This window comes from Oryctolagus cuniculus, chromosome 8, assembly GCF_051225735.1.
Source record: "Oryctolagus cuniculus isolate XC-2025 breed Fujian yellow rabbit chromosome 8, ASM5122573v1, whole genome shotgun sequence".
NCBI classification, from domain to species: domain Eukaryota; kingdom Metazoa; phylum Chordata; class Mammalia; order Lagomorpha; family Leporidae; genus Oryctolagus; species Oryctolagus cuniculus.
In genome coordinates, this window is record NC_142874.1 from 51,455,463 (window position 1) to 51,473,408 (window position 17,946).

General features: G+C 36.8%; 1 protein-coding gene across 9 annotated transcripts in view; it reads left to right on the plus strand.

Moving 5' to 3' along the window:
• INPP4B (inositol polyphosphate-4-phosphatase type II B) overlaps nt 1-17,946 on the plus strand; it is a 1,031,775-nt gene that overhangs the window by 164,206 nt on the left and 849,623 nt on the right. For all 9 annotated transcript variants that reach the window (XM_089302446.1, XM_070047510.2, XM_089302447.1 and 6 more), the window contains one exon: nt 2,574-2,633. The gene's annotated coding sequence lies outside the window, so the exon portion shown is untranslated. The remainder of the gene's footprint in view (nt 1-2,573; nt 2,634-17,946) is intronic.

The window sequence follows — 17,946 nt, forward strand, 5'->3', positions numbered from 1 at the left end:
CTATTGCTGGTGTGCATCGAAGTCCCTTCCTAAATTTTTTTATTTCTAAGACATATATGCTGTACTGTTTCAAAATATTTAAAGTTCTGAGTCTAAAACAGCATTTTTAAACCTATCCCTATCAGAGATTCAGCTACTGTTAATGCCTCTGTATTTTGTCCATTTTCCTCCCAGTGCTGTGACTAGTCTTTGTTTCTCTGACATGCTCTTAGCACTTTAATGAGCAGTTGAAGACACACAATGGGCACTGCATTGGACTTCACATTAATCTGGTCTTCACGTGTTTTTATGTTTCTGTTCGTCTCTATGCATTGTTCTGTCTCCCTAGAAACACATGTGCAAACGTACTTGCCTGCCAGATTATGTCTTTCAAAATACCTCTCTTTTGTGAAATTTTCTTAGACCAAACAAGACTGAATAGCAGCCACATGCACCTAATCAGGTATTCTGATTGACGTTTTTAAATCTCCCTTTCCTGACTGCAGAATATTTTTTTCAATACCTCCTGCTGCTTCAACACATTACATGTTCTTTAAGGATGGTATGTTCACCAATTACTTGAAATAATTATCCCCAGGTGTGTTTCCTTCTCTACACTGTGCTTCTGCCAAGTCTCTTATTGTGTATTGTTTCTCTTCAGTCTGTCACATACCCTTGCTTATTGTAAGGCCTTGCCAGGTGCTTTCTGAATGGAATGGAGTGTTCGTAAGAGTAGATATGGCCGATGGCTTTAAGTGAATCTTGAAGTAAGTATATCAGTATATCAAATCTTCTTCGAAGGCTTCTTCAAACTCAAATGCTTAGCAAAATCAAGGGACAGCCCTGCAGTGGAGTGGTTGATGGCTCTCTTCATGCAATATATTCAATATATATTCTCACCCACCTACCCAAAAACCTGAAATGGCTGTCATTTCCTTTGTCATCACAAAGTGTGACTGCACTAGCCATCTTTGTGTTACTACATAAAATATCTGAGGCAGTTAACTTTTTTAAGGCAAAAGGTTTATTTAGCTCACAGTTTCAAAGGTTAAAAGTCCAAATGATGTAATTTAGGCTCATTGAACGCTGCCTGGCTGCATCAACTCCTGGTGAATGGCAGATAGCATGACAGGAACTTATGCAGGAGTAAGCGGTGGTTACATCTTGAACCAGGAGCAGATAGAGTATGGGTGGGCCTAAATTCACCATTATAAGAGCCCTCTTGTGGGAACTCAAGAGATCCCTTGAAAACTTCTTTCAAAAAACATCCTCCTTCTCCCCGCTATGACCTAAGTACCTCCCACTAGATCCCATCTCCCAAAGTTTCCACCACCTCCCAGTGGCACCACCCAGGGGCCAAGTCTTCAATTACAGAGTACTTGTGATGGTTATGTGGAGGAGGGAGGGGAGAGAAACACACCCAGTTAAGCCATATGCAACCTGTAGTACTGATTAACAGAGGCAAATTACATATTGCCCAATACGTTGTGATTTAACCATTTAGGGCAGTGATTATCAATGGGGTTATGAGATTTCTTTTAAAAGGAAAACACTGATAATAATATTGATAATTATACTGTGTAACACTTGTTAGTTCTTTGCTTGGTACTGTGCACATCCTTTATATTAGGTCTATGAGGTAGAAAGGATTATCACTTCCATATTACAGATGGAAAATGAAGCTTTGAAGAGTTTAATTTAGTTGCTCAAGATCACACAGCTAGTAAGATGGTGTAGTGATTGCTATCATATGACTATTCTTATAATGATTACTACAGCAAATTAATCAATCTTTTTTTAACTGTTATGTCTTCAGTCGAATAACTTTTTTTAGGGAATGAATTTAAAATTCTTACCTATCTATGTGACAGGCCTTTCTGAAAAGCTATCACTAAGACTTGAATTTCTTATCCTCCAATCTGAGAATCCAGATAATGATGCAATAAAATCTTTTATAGGGTACTCCTCATGATTGTTATATGCTAAGGGAGGGAATAAGATATATTTTCATAACTTCTGACTTCTATAAAGCACTTTCCTCCTTGTTGCAGCATAGAAAATCTCTGAAATTACATCTCATAAGGAGGGTAATCTGCAATTATTTACAAAGTCATCCTACAATATCTCATTTTATCACTTTTGTGGAAAGACCCAAACTTTCATGAATATTTAAAAACCCATACTCACTAGAGAGAGTTTTGATAATTGCAAGTTCCATTCTAGTCTGTTGTATTGCAAGTAAATGTTCTGTCTCAACATGGCTTACATCTCCTTTTTTGAAATGACGGAATCTAATGCCTTTCCTTGCTCAAGTGCAAGTCTTGTGTTGCCATAACAAGAGAGAGGTTTGCAAAAACACCAGCTAAGTGTCTGCTGCAGTCACCATGTTCTCAGCTGCAGGGGAGAGCGGACCTTTGGGGAAGTTATTTGGCATTTAAAGCAAGTGGTTCCCCAGGCAGCTGCTGGATGGAGCTGAATATTTTGTTAAATGATTTCCTTCTCTGACCTTTATTACTAATGAATCTTCTTTAAGAAGCATTTAAAGAGTAAAAAGAAAGGTTGTTATTATTAATCTCCTTTTTCTTTGCCCACAGAACCCAAAGAAATGGTGTTACCTGGCAAGAGATCTGTCCTTTATGAGAAATCAGACCAAGGTAGGAATGCTTATTTTAAAATTTTTTTCAGTCTGCTTAATTATGATACATGAAACTAGTTGGCTATCCTTGATTATAAATTTTAGTGACCTATCAAAAAAGTAAACCGTAATCTGAAAAGAGAAGGAAGGATATATGATGGTCACCACATACATAAAGTGAACAGAAACTTAAAGATATATATATTAACTTATGAAAATATTGTTATGCTTTTTCATTTATATTTATATGAACAGGATCTTGACTAGAAAATGTGCATCCTCTGGTTTGTAAATAATGCCAATTGGTGTGTGCTGTGTACAAATGATGGACAATTGGAGATTAGACTCTTGTCAGGGTAAAGTGATGAGAGTTTTTCATTGATTTAAGCATTAGGTGGCTTCACATATTTTTTGAATATGCAAAAATTTCATTACAAATTTCTAGAAAATTTCATAGAAAACGCCCTTGTATGAAACATATATTTTCTTTGGAAAGATTGAATTATATCATACAGCTGTTGAAAGCATGCCTGATTATGTTTAACAGATTGCATATTTAGCTGCTAAATTTTCAAATTGCCATGTGATTTATTTACATATGTTGTCCTAAGAATATGAAAACACATGCAGATATTCTAATGACATTCGCGTAAACAAAGTGTTAGTATAGATACAAATATACAATGTGTGTGTATTTTATGAAACTGTCACCTCAAATATTTTATAGAGTTTGAGAGAGGTTAGCATTCTGAGAATGAGACATATCTGAGCATGAGCCACTTACATAGTTACAAAGATGTGTATGTCTATGTAGATGAACATAAATAATACATTAGCTGAAATGTTTTATATGGGTGTGTCCTAATTGGAACTGACTGGGTTTTATTTTTGAAGAATTACTGAATTCCTAAAGAGAAATGAATACTGAAACAAAAGTAGCATTTAAATTTAATAGGCATCAGCAGAAAACTTGATTCTGAATTTTGTGCAATTGAGTGTACATTTTTAAATTGAATCACAAATTGGGACATTTCTACTAATTTATGGCTTTTAGGTCCTCAGAGGAGATGTAAACTTCTTGAAAATAACTTCTTTCCTTTAAAGGGAGGTTTTGAAAATGTTCTGTCCAAGTTTTATGTATGTGTACTACAATGTTAATTCATTGTAAAACATTTCTAAATGGTTAATGGTTAATGAAATCAGTTGAGGGTTGTTGTTCACATAGAATTATTAACTGTAACTCCCCAAAGAGGGACATGATAATGAGAACTAATACTTAGACAATATTTAGGATTGTCTGATGCTGTGTTGTACAGTGTAAACACAGAGATAAGTATTAGAAAACTTTGTGTTGAAGAAGAATTAATGGAAGATGATACAATAGAGAAAGAGAAATGCATTGAATGAGAAGGAGCTAATAAGATAGTCAAGGCTCTTTGCACTTTGGAATAAAAGAGTTAAGGGAGCACAGACTCTCTAGGATGCATTTGTTTGAAATTATTCTTTCTCCAGAGGTAGGTATATGCCAATATATTCAATTTATTAGGATTTTATTTATTTAACATATGGATGGACTTATTTAGAAATAAATCTGTTAAAGGAAGATCTGGGGTGAGGAAGAGAAATTCCAATTAACTTGGAAGAATTTCCAGCACATAACTACCCAAAGTAACAAAACTGACTTTCTCTTATGATTTATATATGCAGTACCCAAAGATCAAGTGCTTTGGTATGCCAAAACTTCCAAAGAGATTATTATCTAGGGTATGTGTGTTTTCATGGAGGGTAACAGCAGAGTGTGGAAGAGTAGGTTGGTGTAGCAAAACTGATGTGATTGGATTAACAGGTATCTTTATGCAGATACTTAATGGTTCTGCATTTGATTCTTTTTAGAAAATATTTAAATTTGCATGTGATATTTTACTGCATAGTTATTGGTATCCATCAGACATAGTATTCTTAATTTTATCCTCAAAATATAGAGGTAACTTCAATTAGCTCAAAATGTCCTTCTATATATTTTAAGGCTATATATTCAAGTAGAGATGCATTTTTTTAAATTGTTGTGCAAGTTTCTATATCCTGGAAATAGATTGAATTTCAGTTAAGAAACTTTCACATCCGTAAATTACTTCTTATCACATAGGGAGTTTCATTCTTATATATAGTTTCCTTTCTTTTTATGAAGTGGCATGCTAAAGATTCAGCATTTTTGAGGTATACTCTAGGTTGAATCTAGGCTTAATATAAACAGAATTTTGAGAATTCAAAATGTACAGTCTAGTGTATAGTTTTGTGTAAAGGCACTTGGGTATTGTTTACAGATAAGTTTCATCATGATTTATTGATACAGATCATTTTAGATGATTTTGAGCTTTAAAAGGATGATCTTGTGACATTTTAAGAGTTCATTAAAAATTTTATATTTATCATATACTATATATACTACTATAGTAATAATAACAATATAATAGTAATAACAATAGAAATGAAAGTTTTAATATTGGTTAAAAAGTTAATGGCTGTGAATTTAAATGAGTTAGATACATTTCTAAATTTGTAATGTCTGATGCAATTCTCAGTGTATGTTCTATCCTATGCTTTAAAGTGACAATCGTAACAACTGGCAAAGTATGTTCCCAACTGGTTTTTTAACTGAAACCACAGAATAAATCTTAGATACTCTCACGCAGAAGTGATCAAAAAGCATTTCTTAAAGAGAAGCTTACATAAGAAGGAACTGTTAGAGTTTTTAAGACTACAGTTACAGTTTAAGAATACTGTTACAGTTTTTAAGTGGCTTTGGTGGTTTTATAATGTTAGTTACGGTAGCTCTTTTCTAGTAGACTTTTCTAGTACTAACATATTGAGATGCTTTATGTTTTTGAAATTTTATGAAGATCCCTTAGTGTTATAAATCATAACATTTTGTAGAATTGACTCCTGCTAACGTTTGTGTTTTTCCATCCATTCCCTACCTATATTTCTTATTTATTTCTCTAATTTACCTACATACTGTACATATTCTTGCCTTTGCTTATGCTCAAAATTCCACTCAGAATACCAAGTCTTAGTTCTCCTTTATTCCAAAGCATATATGCACTTAAGTGTTCTTATACCCTCGTCCCGTTAGAACCCTCTCCTTTAGCCTACCTTCTGTCACACTCTCATGGATGTGCGTCTCTTGCTATGTTCTCATGTATGTGCACATATGTATAAGAAGTCAGGTGCTTCATGAAGACATTTTGTGAAGGATGGCCCATATGTGTGTCAATAGTCCCGTAAGATTATAATACAGCCTGGATGTATAGAAGCTTATACTATCTAGGTTTGTATTAGGCAATTGTGCCACTGTGTGAACCTCATAGAGTGCACTAAGGACACACTTCCCAAAACACACTATCATTAAGAGATGCATACTGCATATGTACATAAACAATGGCACTTCTAAAAGTTTGCAGAAAATGGAATTAAAAGATTTGTTTGGTACAAAAAGCTTTAAAATCCAAACATATTTCACCTAATGTGCATTTTCTATGAACTTGCTGAATTATCTTCCTATGTAAGTTTGTTTCATTATACATATAGGTACACATACAGACATGAGCTATGATTGTAACAATGTTTTGTCTGCATCTACTTCCACTCAGAATAAAGTAGCAAAATCTTGAATGAGTGAACTCACTGAATCTCCAGGATATCTATTGAAGCATTTTTTAAAAGTCTAAAAGGCCCCATTGTGTTTTGAGAGTTATAATTTAGCTATGTTTTGTATTAATTGGTACTAGCTTGAGAACCTGCTATACCGTTTCAATGAGAATAAAACCTAAATTCATCTAATTTATAAAGCACTAGAAAAATACATTATTTTCATATAATTCAATCACCCATTGGATCTGCCACTTTGCACGTTATTGGAGAAATATCTAACCCGAATTACTCAACAAAGGTACTTTTGCCTAAGAGCAAAGCAGTGTCTTATGAAAAATTACCTATTATGTATTTATTTTGGAATCAATAGGAAAAGTTATATTGTTCTAGTATAATTTTCTAATTTGTTCTCTTATTCATTTATCAGGAATGTTTGCTAGCTGTGTTCAAGTGCTCTAGCTGCAGTGGAGGTACACGTAGAGCTGGAAAGTCTCTTTCACGCACACATGTGCATACCCACATGAAAGTACCATCCATCCATTCACCCAGGTTACAAAATTTACCTTCATGCTTGCAAAAATTATCTCTGTGCTCTTTATTTTTACACAAATTCAATTTCTTCTGTGTTCCTTTGTATGTCATCATTAATATGGACAGCTGAAAGCTATTAAATCCACTCCTGATTAATGTTTTGTGTCCTCAGTAGTTGAATCTCATGCCTGTGAATTTTGTGACCATTTTAAATATGTGAAATCTGAAATTGTATATGCCTAGCTCTATGCTGGAGCTTCTCTCGACAATCAGGAAATTACCTAAATGCTAAACGTGGAAGTTGGGATAGGATTATGGTTATTTGGCAAGTTTGTTGAAATGAGCTCTTCTGGGGTTGGGGCCAATGCTTAAGAATTGGGGTTCCCAGGGATTTGGCAATTCTCAGTTAAGCTCTAAGGACATTGAGGGTATTGGTTTCTTTAAGACTTAAGCATTATGTGTTAGCTTTTTATTTCTTTAGTTTTTCAGTATTAGCATTAATTTGTTAGGGGAATCAAGTCATGAAGCAAAGTGGGCAGAGCGAAAATAAAGGATTAGTAACATAAGATGTTCGCTAGACTAAGTGCACACATGAATATAGTACCCTCTCTTCTCCCCTAACACATTTTAATATTATGCCACTAGATGGCAGCAGCAACCTCCTAGGGTTCCCACGGCCTAGCAACAACAAAAAGGTACTTCATTAGAAAATCTTATCTCAGAATATTAACTACCTATTTTGCAAGTTTGCAAACTGGCTTTTGAGGTATGAGGAGTAGGGTTACAAACAAGCATTTAAATATATTTTGAAATTATTTGCTAATCAATTTCTGTATGTATCTAGTAAGTCGTTTGCTTCCAGTATTCTCTGTACCATGAGATGGCATGAACAATTTTTATATGTGGGATGTAATTTTTTCAGAAATTATACTCAATACCAAAGCTCTAAACTGCCATTGTTGTATGAGTATTTCTGTTTTTGGTTTGCTTCGTTCTGTTTCTGTGAAAGAGTTTTTGGTGTGATCACCTTTAGAAGACAGTGGTTTTAATTTGTCAGCATCCATATCTGTGCCCTGTGAACCCAGTACTGTCTAAACTCTGCTGGCCCTGTCTTCTGAGGATACAAGATACTCAGCACGTGTTGATAGATGCCACAAAATTATCTAGAGATGGGAAAACATTTCCCAAATGTTATAATACATTTCCCAAATGTTATAATATATATCATTGTTTAGTCCTTAAAGAAGTAGGCAAAACTGACTTCAGATTTTTTTTTCTAGCAATAAAGAAATGGTGGTATTGGCCAGAGTGCAATAGGAAGAGATAATACCTTAGATGATGTAGTTAATATCTGATCAGATCAGAGTCACATTACCAGGAAGAACCTGTCTACCCTCCTGGATTTTAGGCTGCAGAGTGAATTCAGTCATAGGTGATTGGCTGCACAATGACCGAGTACTGGGCAGATTTATAAGTGATAATGAGAAAGGAAGAGTTGTTCTCATTTCTGAGGGGAAAAAAAAAATACGAAAAACAAACCTCACTGCTTTAAAATGCATTTTTTTTTTAACTTTTATTTAATGAATATACGTTTCCAAAGTACGAATAATGGATTACTATGGCTTCCCCCCCATACCGTCCCTCCCACCCACAACCCTCCCCTTTCCCACTCCCTCTCCCCTTCCATTCACATCAAGATTCATTTTCGATTATCTTAATATACAGAAGATCAGCTTAGTATACATTAAGTAAGAATTTCAACAGTTTGCTCCCACACAGAAACATAAAGTGAAAAATAATAGATGATTTTTTTAATGATGATGAAATCAGATCAGACCTATTGTCATGTTTAATCCCAGTGAGAGTCAAGTTGGGAGTTGATAGTTTCTTTTCTTTTCTTTCTTTTTTTTTTTTTTTTTTTTTTACAGAGGATCAGTTTAGTATGCATTAAGTAAAGATTTCAACAGTTTGCACCCCCATAGAAACACAAAGTGAAATATATTATTTGAGTACTCGTTATAGCATTAAATCTCAATGCACAGCACATTAAGGACAGAGATCCTACACGAGGAGTAAGTGCACAGTGACTCCTGTTGTTGACTTTACCAATTGACACTCCTGTCTATGGCATCAGTAATCTCCCTATGCTCCAGTCATGAGTTTCCAAGGCTATGGAAGCCCCTTGAGTTCTCCGACTCTTATCTTGTTTAGACAAGGTCATAGTCAAAGTGGAGGTTCTCTCCTCCCTTCAGAGAAAGGTACCTCCTTCTTTGAAGACCTGTTCTTTCCAGTGAGATCTCACTCACAGAGATCTTTTGCCAGAGTGTCTTGGCTTTCCATGCCTGAACTACTCTCATGGGCTTTTCAGCCAGATCTGAATGCCTTTAGGGCTGATTCTGAGGCCAGATGAAATCCAAATGGCCAACAGGCACATGAAAAAATGTTCAAGGTCATTAGCAATAAGAGAAATGCAAATCAAAACCACAATGAGGTTCCACCTCACCCCGGTTAGAATGGCTCACATTCAGAAATCTACCAACAACAGATGCTGGCGAGGATGTGGGGAAAAAGGGACACTAACCCACTGTTGGTGGGAATGCAAACTGCTCAAGCCACTATGGAAATCAGTCTGGAGATTCCTCAGAAACCTGAAGATAACCCTACCATTCGACCCAGCCATCCCACTCCTTGGAATTTACCCAAAGGAATTTAAATTGGCAAACAAAAAAGCGGTCTGCAGCCTAATGTTTATTGCAGCACAATTCACAATAGCTAAGACCTGGAACCAACCTAAATGCCCATCAACGGTAGACTGGATAAAGAAATTATGGGATATGTACTCTTTAGAATACTATACTGCAGTAAGAAACAACGAAATCCAGTCATTTGCAACAAAATGGAGGAATCTGGAACACATCATGCTGAGTGAAATAAGCCAGTCCCAAAGGGACAAATACCATATGTTCTCCCTGATCGGTGACAACTGACTGAACACCAAAAAGGAAACTTGTTGAAGTGAAAGGGACACTATGGGAAACGGTGGCTTGATCAGCATAGCCCTGACTGTTAATGAACAACTTAATACATTATCCCTCTTAGTAGTTTTTTTGTCTGTTCTACTTAATATGACTGATTTAATTCTGTAATTAATACACAGTTATTCTTAAGTGTTGAAATTTAACTGAAATGTGATCCCTGTTAAACATAAGAGTAGGAATAAGAGAGGGAAGAGATATATAATTTGGGACATGCTCAAGCTGACTTGCCCCAAATGGTAGAGTTAGAAACATACCAGGGGACTCCAATTTAATCCCATCAAGGTGGCATGTACCAATGCCATCTCACTAGTCCAAGTGATCAATTTCAGTTCGCAATTGATCATAATGAAAGGACTAAGAGTCAAAGGGAGCACATAAGCAAGTCTAGTACCTGCTAACACTAACCGATAGAATAAATAAAGGGGAGAGTGATCCAACATGGGAAGTGAGATACTCAGCAGACTCATAGAATGGCAGATGCCCTAAATAGCACTCTGGCCTCAGAATCAGCCCTAAAATGCATTTTAAAAATTTCTCAGGAAAAAACTTGAAGAGTATTATGAAAATAGTTCCTTTCCTGAGCAAACTCTATGAAGGACAATTTTAATGTAAATGTTACAATCTCATCACTGTTAAGATTTTAATTTTTTTTTTCTATTTGGTAGAGTGAGATAGGGCTTGCTGTTCATAGGCTAAAGAAAGAATTCCTTTCACATTAAAGTTACATTTGAGAAGTATTGCTTTAAGTTTATAAGAGTCATACTAAGTTTCTAGTATCCTGCATGTCTGTTTTAGAAGCAGTAGTGAAAGGGACTTAGCATTTTCCCAAAACTGTAGTTTTTATTCTTTAGTTAAGTTTATAGATAGGACAAACATCTGAATTGATGCTGCAGTTACTTGACCCATGTGATTACCTCACATGGTACAGGTACAGGGATGAAGGGCTGTTAATAACTGGAAGACACAGTATTAGCCAAATGTTCTGTTAAGGCACACTCAACCTTGGGCCTGGTGAGGAAGCACATAGCTGGTTTTATCTGTAATTTTCCAGGCCTTACTTCCCATTCCTAACTCCTTAAAAGGGGTTTAGGCTGGGATCTGTTGTCAGTAATCACTTTCTGGATCATTTATAAATAGCTAAATGACAGTTGTTCATAAAGAATTTTGCATGGGAGAGGCTGCCAATTGTAAACAAGCTGTCCCAGCTCCACTTTAAGAAGCTAACTGCCATTTTCATACACATCACGGCATTTCTTTTCAACATGTTCATTTGCTTGAAGATTGACATGGATTAAGTTCAAACATAGCATGCATTTCTTTTTGGGCTCTTCAAACACCTCAGTCTGACATACAAAGATATTTTCCCACTTCTGCGTCCCATCTTTCCAATCTCGTTTCCATTGGAGTTCTTACCCTGATGTTGGGTTGTAGCCCATCCTGCTTGGCTGAACTCACTTGTGAATTACTCACACATTTCTGCTTTGATGACTTCACATTTACCATTCTCTCTACCTAGAGAACGACTTTCTTCTCCCCTCCTTCAACTTCTTTTTTGATGAATATTTATCTATTGAAAGAGTTAAAGATAGAGAAGAAGAGTCAGAGACAGACCTCTCATCCTCTGGTTCACTCTCCAGATGGCTGCAATGACTGAGGCTGGACCAGACCTAAGCCAGAGCTTCATCTGTGTCTCCCATGTGGGTGGCAGGTGCCCAGGTACTTGGGCCATCTTCTGCTGCTTTCCCAGACTTATTAGCAGGGGCTGGATAGGAACGAACTGGAGCACCTGAGATTGGATTGCTGTTCATATAGGATGCTAGCATTGCAGGAGACAAGTTAACCTGCACATCAACAAATTTATTGTTTGGTGAGGACTCATTTTCTGGTCGGTAGATGGTGCTTACTAGCTGTGGCCTCACAATCTCCATTGGCACTCTCTTATCAGGTCATTAATATTGTTCATCAGAGTTTAACCCTCATTACCTAATCACATCCCAAAGACCAATCCCCTATTACCATCACCTTGAAGGTTAGGATTTCAAAAATGTGAATTTGAAGGAATATAAATATCCAGTCTGTTGTAATATCACAACAGCATTAACAGCTAGGGGCTGTTGGTACACATTTCAGCCATCTTTTGTCATAGAAATACTGTTTAATAATACTTAATAACCACAAAACTCATTAGCACAAGTGTACATGTCAGGTTATCTAGGTGGTTTATGTTAATCTTAGATGGGCTTGCTCATGTATTTGCAGTCAGTTGTGGGTTGTTTTTTTGATCTTGGCTGAACTCTGTTGAGTTTCAGTGCCTTCAGCAAGGGCAACTGGGTTAATTCAGCTTTGCCCTATCCAGTTGGTCACCCTGCAACAGCCTATACTGTGCTTGCCCTCAGGATGGCAGCAAGAGTATAAGATAAGGAACACATAAATACTTCTTAAGGGCTCTTGATGCCTAGGCACAGAACTGACAAAAAAATATTGCCTTATATTGACCAAAGCAAATCTCAAGTCCAGCATGGAATCAAGATAGGAAATAACACTCTACTATTTGATAGGAGGAGCTACAGAACCACATCACAGTTATTTAGATAGTCAAGGATGGAAAATGGTGGTAATTTTTGCAGTCTATATAAAAAGATTTCCATTCTCCAAATGAAAAAAAAAAAACACTAAAATGGAATGGGATTAAATAATTTGCTACAAGGGTAGATTGGGACCGCCATCTGGACTTTGAAAGAAACCCATTTCCCTGGATACACTGATTTGACAAGGGGTGGGCATGTGATATAAACAGAAAAATCCACAGCCCTAACATGATACATTATACAAGAGAGAACAGGACTCTGCCTTTAGGATAAAAATTATTAGGAATGTTGATTTATAGTTACAACTCATCTATTGTTCTACCCTGTAGAGAAGACAAGAAGACGTTCACATTTTTGAGAAATAAGACAACAGCTAACCAAGAAACGGGTAATGAATGAGGGTGATGTGATTGCATGATTTGAGCCATTGGATCCTTTCATGCTTGAAACATAATGCTTACTAATTTCTTAAGATAATACATTTGTTTTTTGCTATTAAATTAGTTTGACTAAGATTTCTGTCAGTTGAAAGCTATACAATTTTAGTTATTATAATGGTAATAGATTATTTTTTTAGAAATGTCCACAGCATTTGTTCTGGTCCCACATGCTCTTCTTGGTGCTCCACATCAAGAAATGCAGACCATTTTCTCTTCCCTTGAACCTTAATGGGTTTAAGTCTTATCTGATGAGCAAAATACTGTAATAGTGATGGTATGTATGTGACTTTTAAAGCTAGGTCATAAGGAAGATGTAGCTCCTGCCTGGAATTCCCTCAATTTTGGGATATTTCTCCTTAGAACCTGGTTTCATGTTAAGGGAAAGTCCATGTATTGTGACTGACTCTCCTATTAAGGTCCCAGTCAATAGCCAGCATTGTCTACCAGTTATGTTAATAAAGAAGACTTTTGTTTGACCTAATTTCTGGCCTTGAAATAACCCAGGATGAGTGGAACAGAGGTAAGTTACTGCTATGCCCCAAATCCAAATTCATGAGCTAAACAAACATCACTATTCTAAGCTACTGAATTTCAGAATACTCTGTTAGGCAGTCACCAGGATTATGTTCTGACCTTCAAGCTGCTTGCTAAGGTTTTCTTCTCTCACTCAAACACCTCTGGATCCTGCTCCCACCCATTTACTTTGGTTTCTGCCATTTAGTTTGATTCACCAAGTAGATATGAACAGTTTGCATCAATTATTGTTTTCCATTTTTTTTTATTATGTAACTTTTCTTGAATGGGAATGGGCTAGGAACACTCAGTGTTGCTCCTGGTACTCTGTTAAAAGCCTGGGAAACTTGACATATTCTACTCCCACTCTCTGATATTATATTGTCTAATAAGATAGTCACCAGACATATATAATTATTAAATGAAAAAAATTAAATTGGTAATTCTTGTCATTTGCTACACCAGTCACATTTCAAATGCTCACATTTACATGTGTCTACTGGCTAACATATTGAACAGTGCAGAATTATAGAATATTTCCATCATGTCACAATTCTATTGGGTGGTGATGCTCTGATTTGCAATTCTTACAGGTGGTCCAAGGCTAAATCCTTTAAACATCAGGATATCGTAGTAGAAAGCTTTTGAACATGAACTTTTTTTTATTTGACAGGTAGAGTTATAGACAGAGAAAGAGAGAAAGGTCTCCTTCCATTGGTTCACTCCCCAAATGGCTGCTATGGCCAGCACTGCACCAATCCAAAGCCAGGAGCCAGGTGCTTTCTCCTGGTCTCCCATGTGGGTGCAGGGGCCCAAGCACTTGAGCCATATTCCTCTGCCTTTCTGGGCCACAGCAGAGAGCTGAACTGTAAGAGGAGCAACTGGGACTAGAACCCGGCACCCATTTGGGATGCTGGCACCGCAGGCAGAGGATTAACCAAGTGAGCCACAGTGCCGGCCCCTGAACATGAACTTTTAAGAATCTGGTCTGCCTTTCCTAGGTATGAGCTTTGAGAGAAGACAAAGATGAGAATTTCTACTGCAGTTAATAGGGTTATATTTCATACACATGAAAAGTGTGACTTTTGTAGCCTTATCTACATTCTTTTCATAATCCCTGGAATAGGAGAACAATGTTTGATTTTCTTAGCTACAGTACTTCCCTTTCTTCAATCCTGCCTGACTTTTAGAACAAGTCAATTTACAAAAGTTATCCTACTTACAAATGCTATCTCTCTGAAAACACTTACAGACCCTGTTCTTCCAGCAGAGAGTCTTCATGAGCTCACAGGACTCCTGTTGACTTGAAAGTGAACTCTGGCTATAGAGTGGCTATTATTCCCTTAAATAGAAAAATAATAACTTCAAGGCAAACGGTTCTTTATTTCTCTAGGTGTAAGTTTCCTTAAAAGCTTGTTTATTGATTTTTCTAGTAACAAGTGAGCTTGCAAGCTAGAGAAGAAAACAAAACATATTGAAGCAGGAAAATAATATCAATGACCAATATGTGTATTCATTAGCTTTATCACATTTGTCATCGGTCACCATAGGGCTGTGAAATTAAAAGCACCACAAACCCCAATTCCATTTTTTTTAAATGTTATTATAGAGTCCATAGAATTTAGCAGATCAGAAGGAAAAGCAAATACTTAAACTTTCAAGCCAGGTCCCATTCCTGTTAAATATGACTCTGCCTGGATTGATGACAGTTTGTGAAAAGAGTGCTATAAGTATGTGAACAGAAGAGAACATGAAATGAAGCCTGGTAAAGGAAAAAAAGCCTGCTGCTTTTGTCTCTACTCAATCTATCATATTGCTCAAAATACCCTCCACTAACACTGTTCCTAGAGGACGATATTTTCCTAAGTTTCTGAGCCATGTGATATCCCTTCAAAATCCTCTAATCAGGTAATTTTGGGAAATGCTGAGTTTTATATCTCCCACTAGTAGTTTTATGTTGTGCATTAAAATATTAGTTTTGAGAAATCAATCTTTTTTAACTTTGTTTAACCCAGCGTTTCCTAAAATTAGTGTACCATGAAACCTTTTTATATTTTAAATTGTATTTTATGCAATGCTCTTTGCATCCTGTGATACTAGGATTCAGTCCAAACTTTATGAAATGCTGCTTTAGAATGAAATTTTATTTCTAAAGAGGGCTCGTTTTGTAAGCTACCAGCAAAGGGCCACACTTCAATCCATCAACATTCTTTCTGACAGATTAACTTTCCTAAGTGTGCAGGATCCTAAAACTTTGAAGGTGTAGGAAAGCCCAGCACAGGCAGTGTTTCCTAAAGAGAGCTGTTCCAGGGACTCCCTGGAAGCTCAAGAACCACCAAACATATTAGATAGGGCAAGGCTTCTCTTGGGACATGAAACTTTCAGAGCTATGTTTCTGGGAAGATCAATATTAGATAGTATCAAATAGATGATAGATGAAGGAACATTTTATGAGTGTTGCGTGACTCACAGTATTCAATCGCTTTCTTCACCTTCTAAAATAATTTTTCAGAACAGTAGTCTTTTCTTATTGTTTCTACTTTATAACCAATCACTTTGTGTCCAAAGCAGTTTCCAATTTACCTTCATTCCAGTAGAACGCCTTTTTCTCAAATAACCATTTATTTTCTGTTTGCCAAATAGAGTGGGCTCTTCCTGTATAAAGTCACTGGTTTCTAGGATTGTGGATTCTATTCAAATGCTTTTGACTTCCACATTTGTGTCTACTGCCTGGACAACATTTGGGTTTAACGTTGTATTCCCAGAGACATCTCAAACTTACATCCAAAGTTGATCTCATAAACTTGTACTATAAACTTCTTCCTCCTATGATCAACAACTATCACCTAGCTCAGAAACCTGAGAATGGTGATTGATTCATGTTTTGCTATTCTCTGGACAGTCTTGTCACCAAGTTCAATCTGATTTTGATGTTTCTCAAGATACTTCATCCCACAATCCCAATTTCCCTGCCCCTTTTTAGGTTCCAGCAAATCACATGGCCATAGAGCCAAATATCAGCTCTTCCTCCTGATGCCTGAGTGACTTTGGACCTGTTTGATATTCTCTTGTGCTTCTTCACCTCATCTGTGAGGTGTGTATAGTAGTAACACTAAAGAGAAAGTTACTGTGACTTTGTGATAATCAAATGAGGATAAAAGATGGATATTGAAAGATAAAAGATGGATATTGTCTCCCTGAAAGCAGTATTCATTATTAGGAAAAAAAATCTGAATTAGTTGACATTTATATAGGAATGAATAAATTTTTAAAATGCTAGAGTGGAGAACAAAAATAACAGCAACTAAAATTGTGGTTGGTTTGAGTTCATGAGAAAATAATATTCTTTTGTGCAATTATAAAAGAAGGAAAGTGAACTCTTTTTACTACCAGTTATACCAATACAATTGATCATGTGTGTGATGGAGTAAATTTTTAAAAACAGAACCCAATGATAGGTCATGTACATTTGTATTATCTGCCCACCAGGGCTACCATGTAGGCATCTGCCTCTTGTAGGGTCAGCCAGCAAGAAATTGATGAGGCAAATGTCTTTACCTCTCATGATTTATTTTTTAATTCATATCAATATCACTTATTTCTACTTAATCACTATCTTAGTCTGTTCTTGCTATAATAAAATACATTTTACTATGAAATTTGTAAATAATAAATTTCTTTTTTTTTTTTCACAGGCAGAGTGGACAGTGAGAGAGAGAGAAAGGTCTTCCTTTTGCCGTTGGTTCACCCTCCAATGGCTGCCGCGGTCGTTGTGCTGCGGCCAGCGTACGACGCTGATCTGAAGCCAGGAGCCAGGTGCTTCTCCTGGTCTCCCATGCGGGTGCTGGGCCCAAGCACTTGGGCCATCCTCCGCTGCACTCCCAGGCCACAGCAGAGAGCTGGCCTGGAAGAGGGGCAATCGGGACAGAATCTGGCGCCCCGACTGGGACTAGAACCCGGTGTGCTGGCGCCGCAGGCAGAGGATTAGCCTATTGAGCCACGGCGCCGGCCAATAATAAATTTATTTCTCACAACTCTGGAAGTTGGGAAGTTCAGGGCCCAGCATGAATAGATATGGGTGCCTACACCTCCTTGCTGCTTTCTTGCATGGTAGCAGAGGCAAAGGGGACAAATAGCTCCCTGGCACCTCTTTTGTAAGACAACTGCCCATACAGGCTCCACACTCATAATTTGGTCACCTCCCACAGGTCCTACTTCTTCTACTTTCACATTGTGATTAAGTTTCACCATATGAATTTCAAGGGGACACATTCTGACCACCACAATGGTTAGCAATATTTTTAAAACAATATTCTGACAGAGAACTGTATAGAGTAGCACATATTTTTTATGTGTTATCTCAGGCCTATCATAATCAGAAGATTAATGATAGTCACTCATTCTGTTAATAAATATTGCCCTCCTTCTAAGGGACATTAATTCTAGATGCTGGGAACCTAGCTATTTACATAACAGACTGAAATCCCTGTACTGCTGGATCTTATGCTCCAGTAAGAGGAAAAAGACAGTAAAGAAAACAAATATGTGTATAGTGCTCTAGAAAAGGGTTA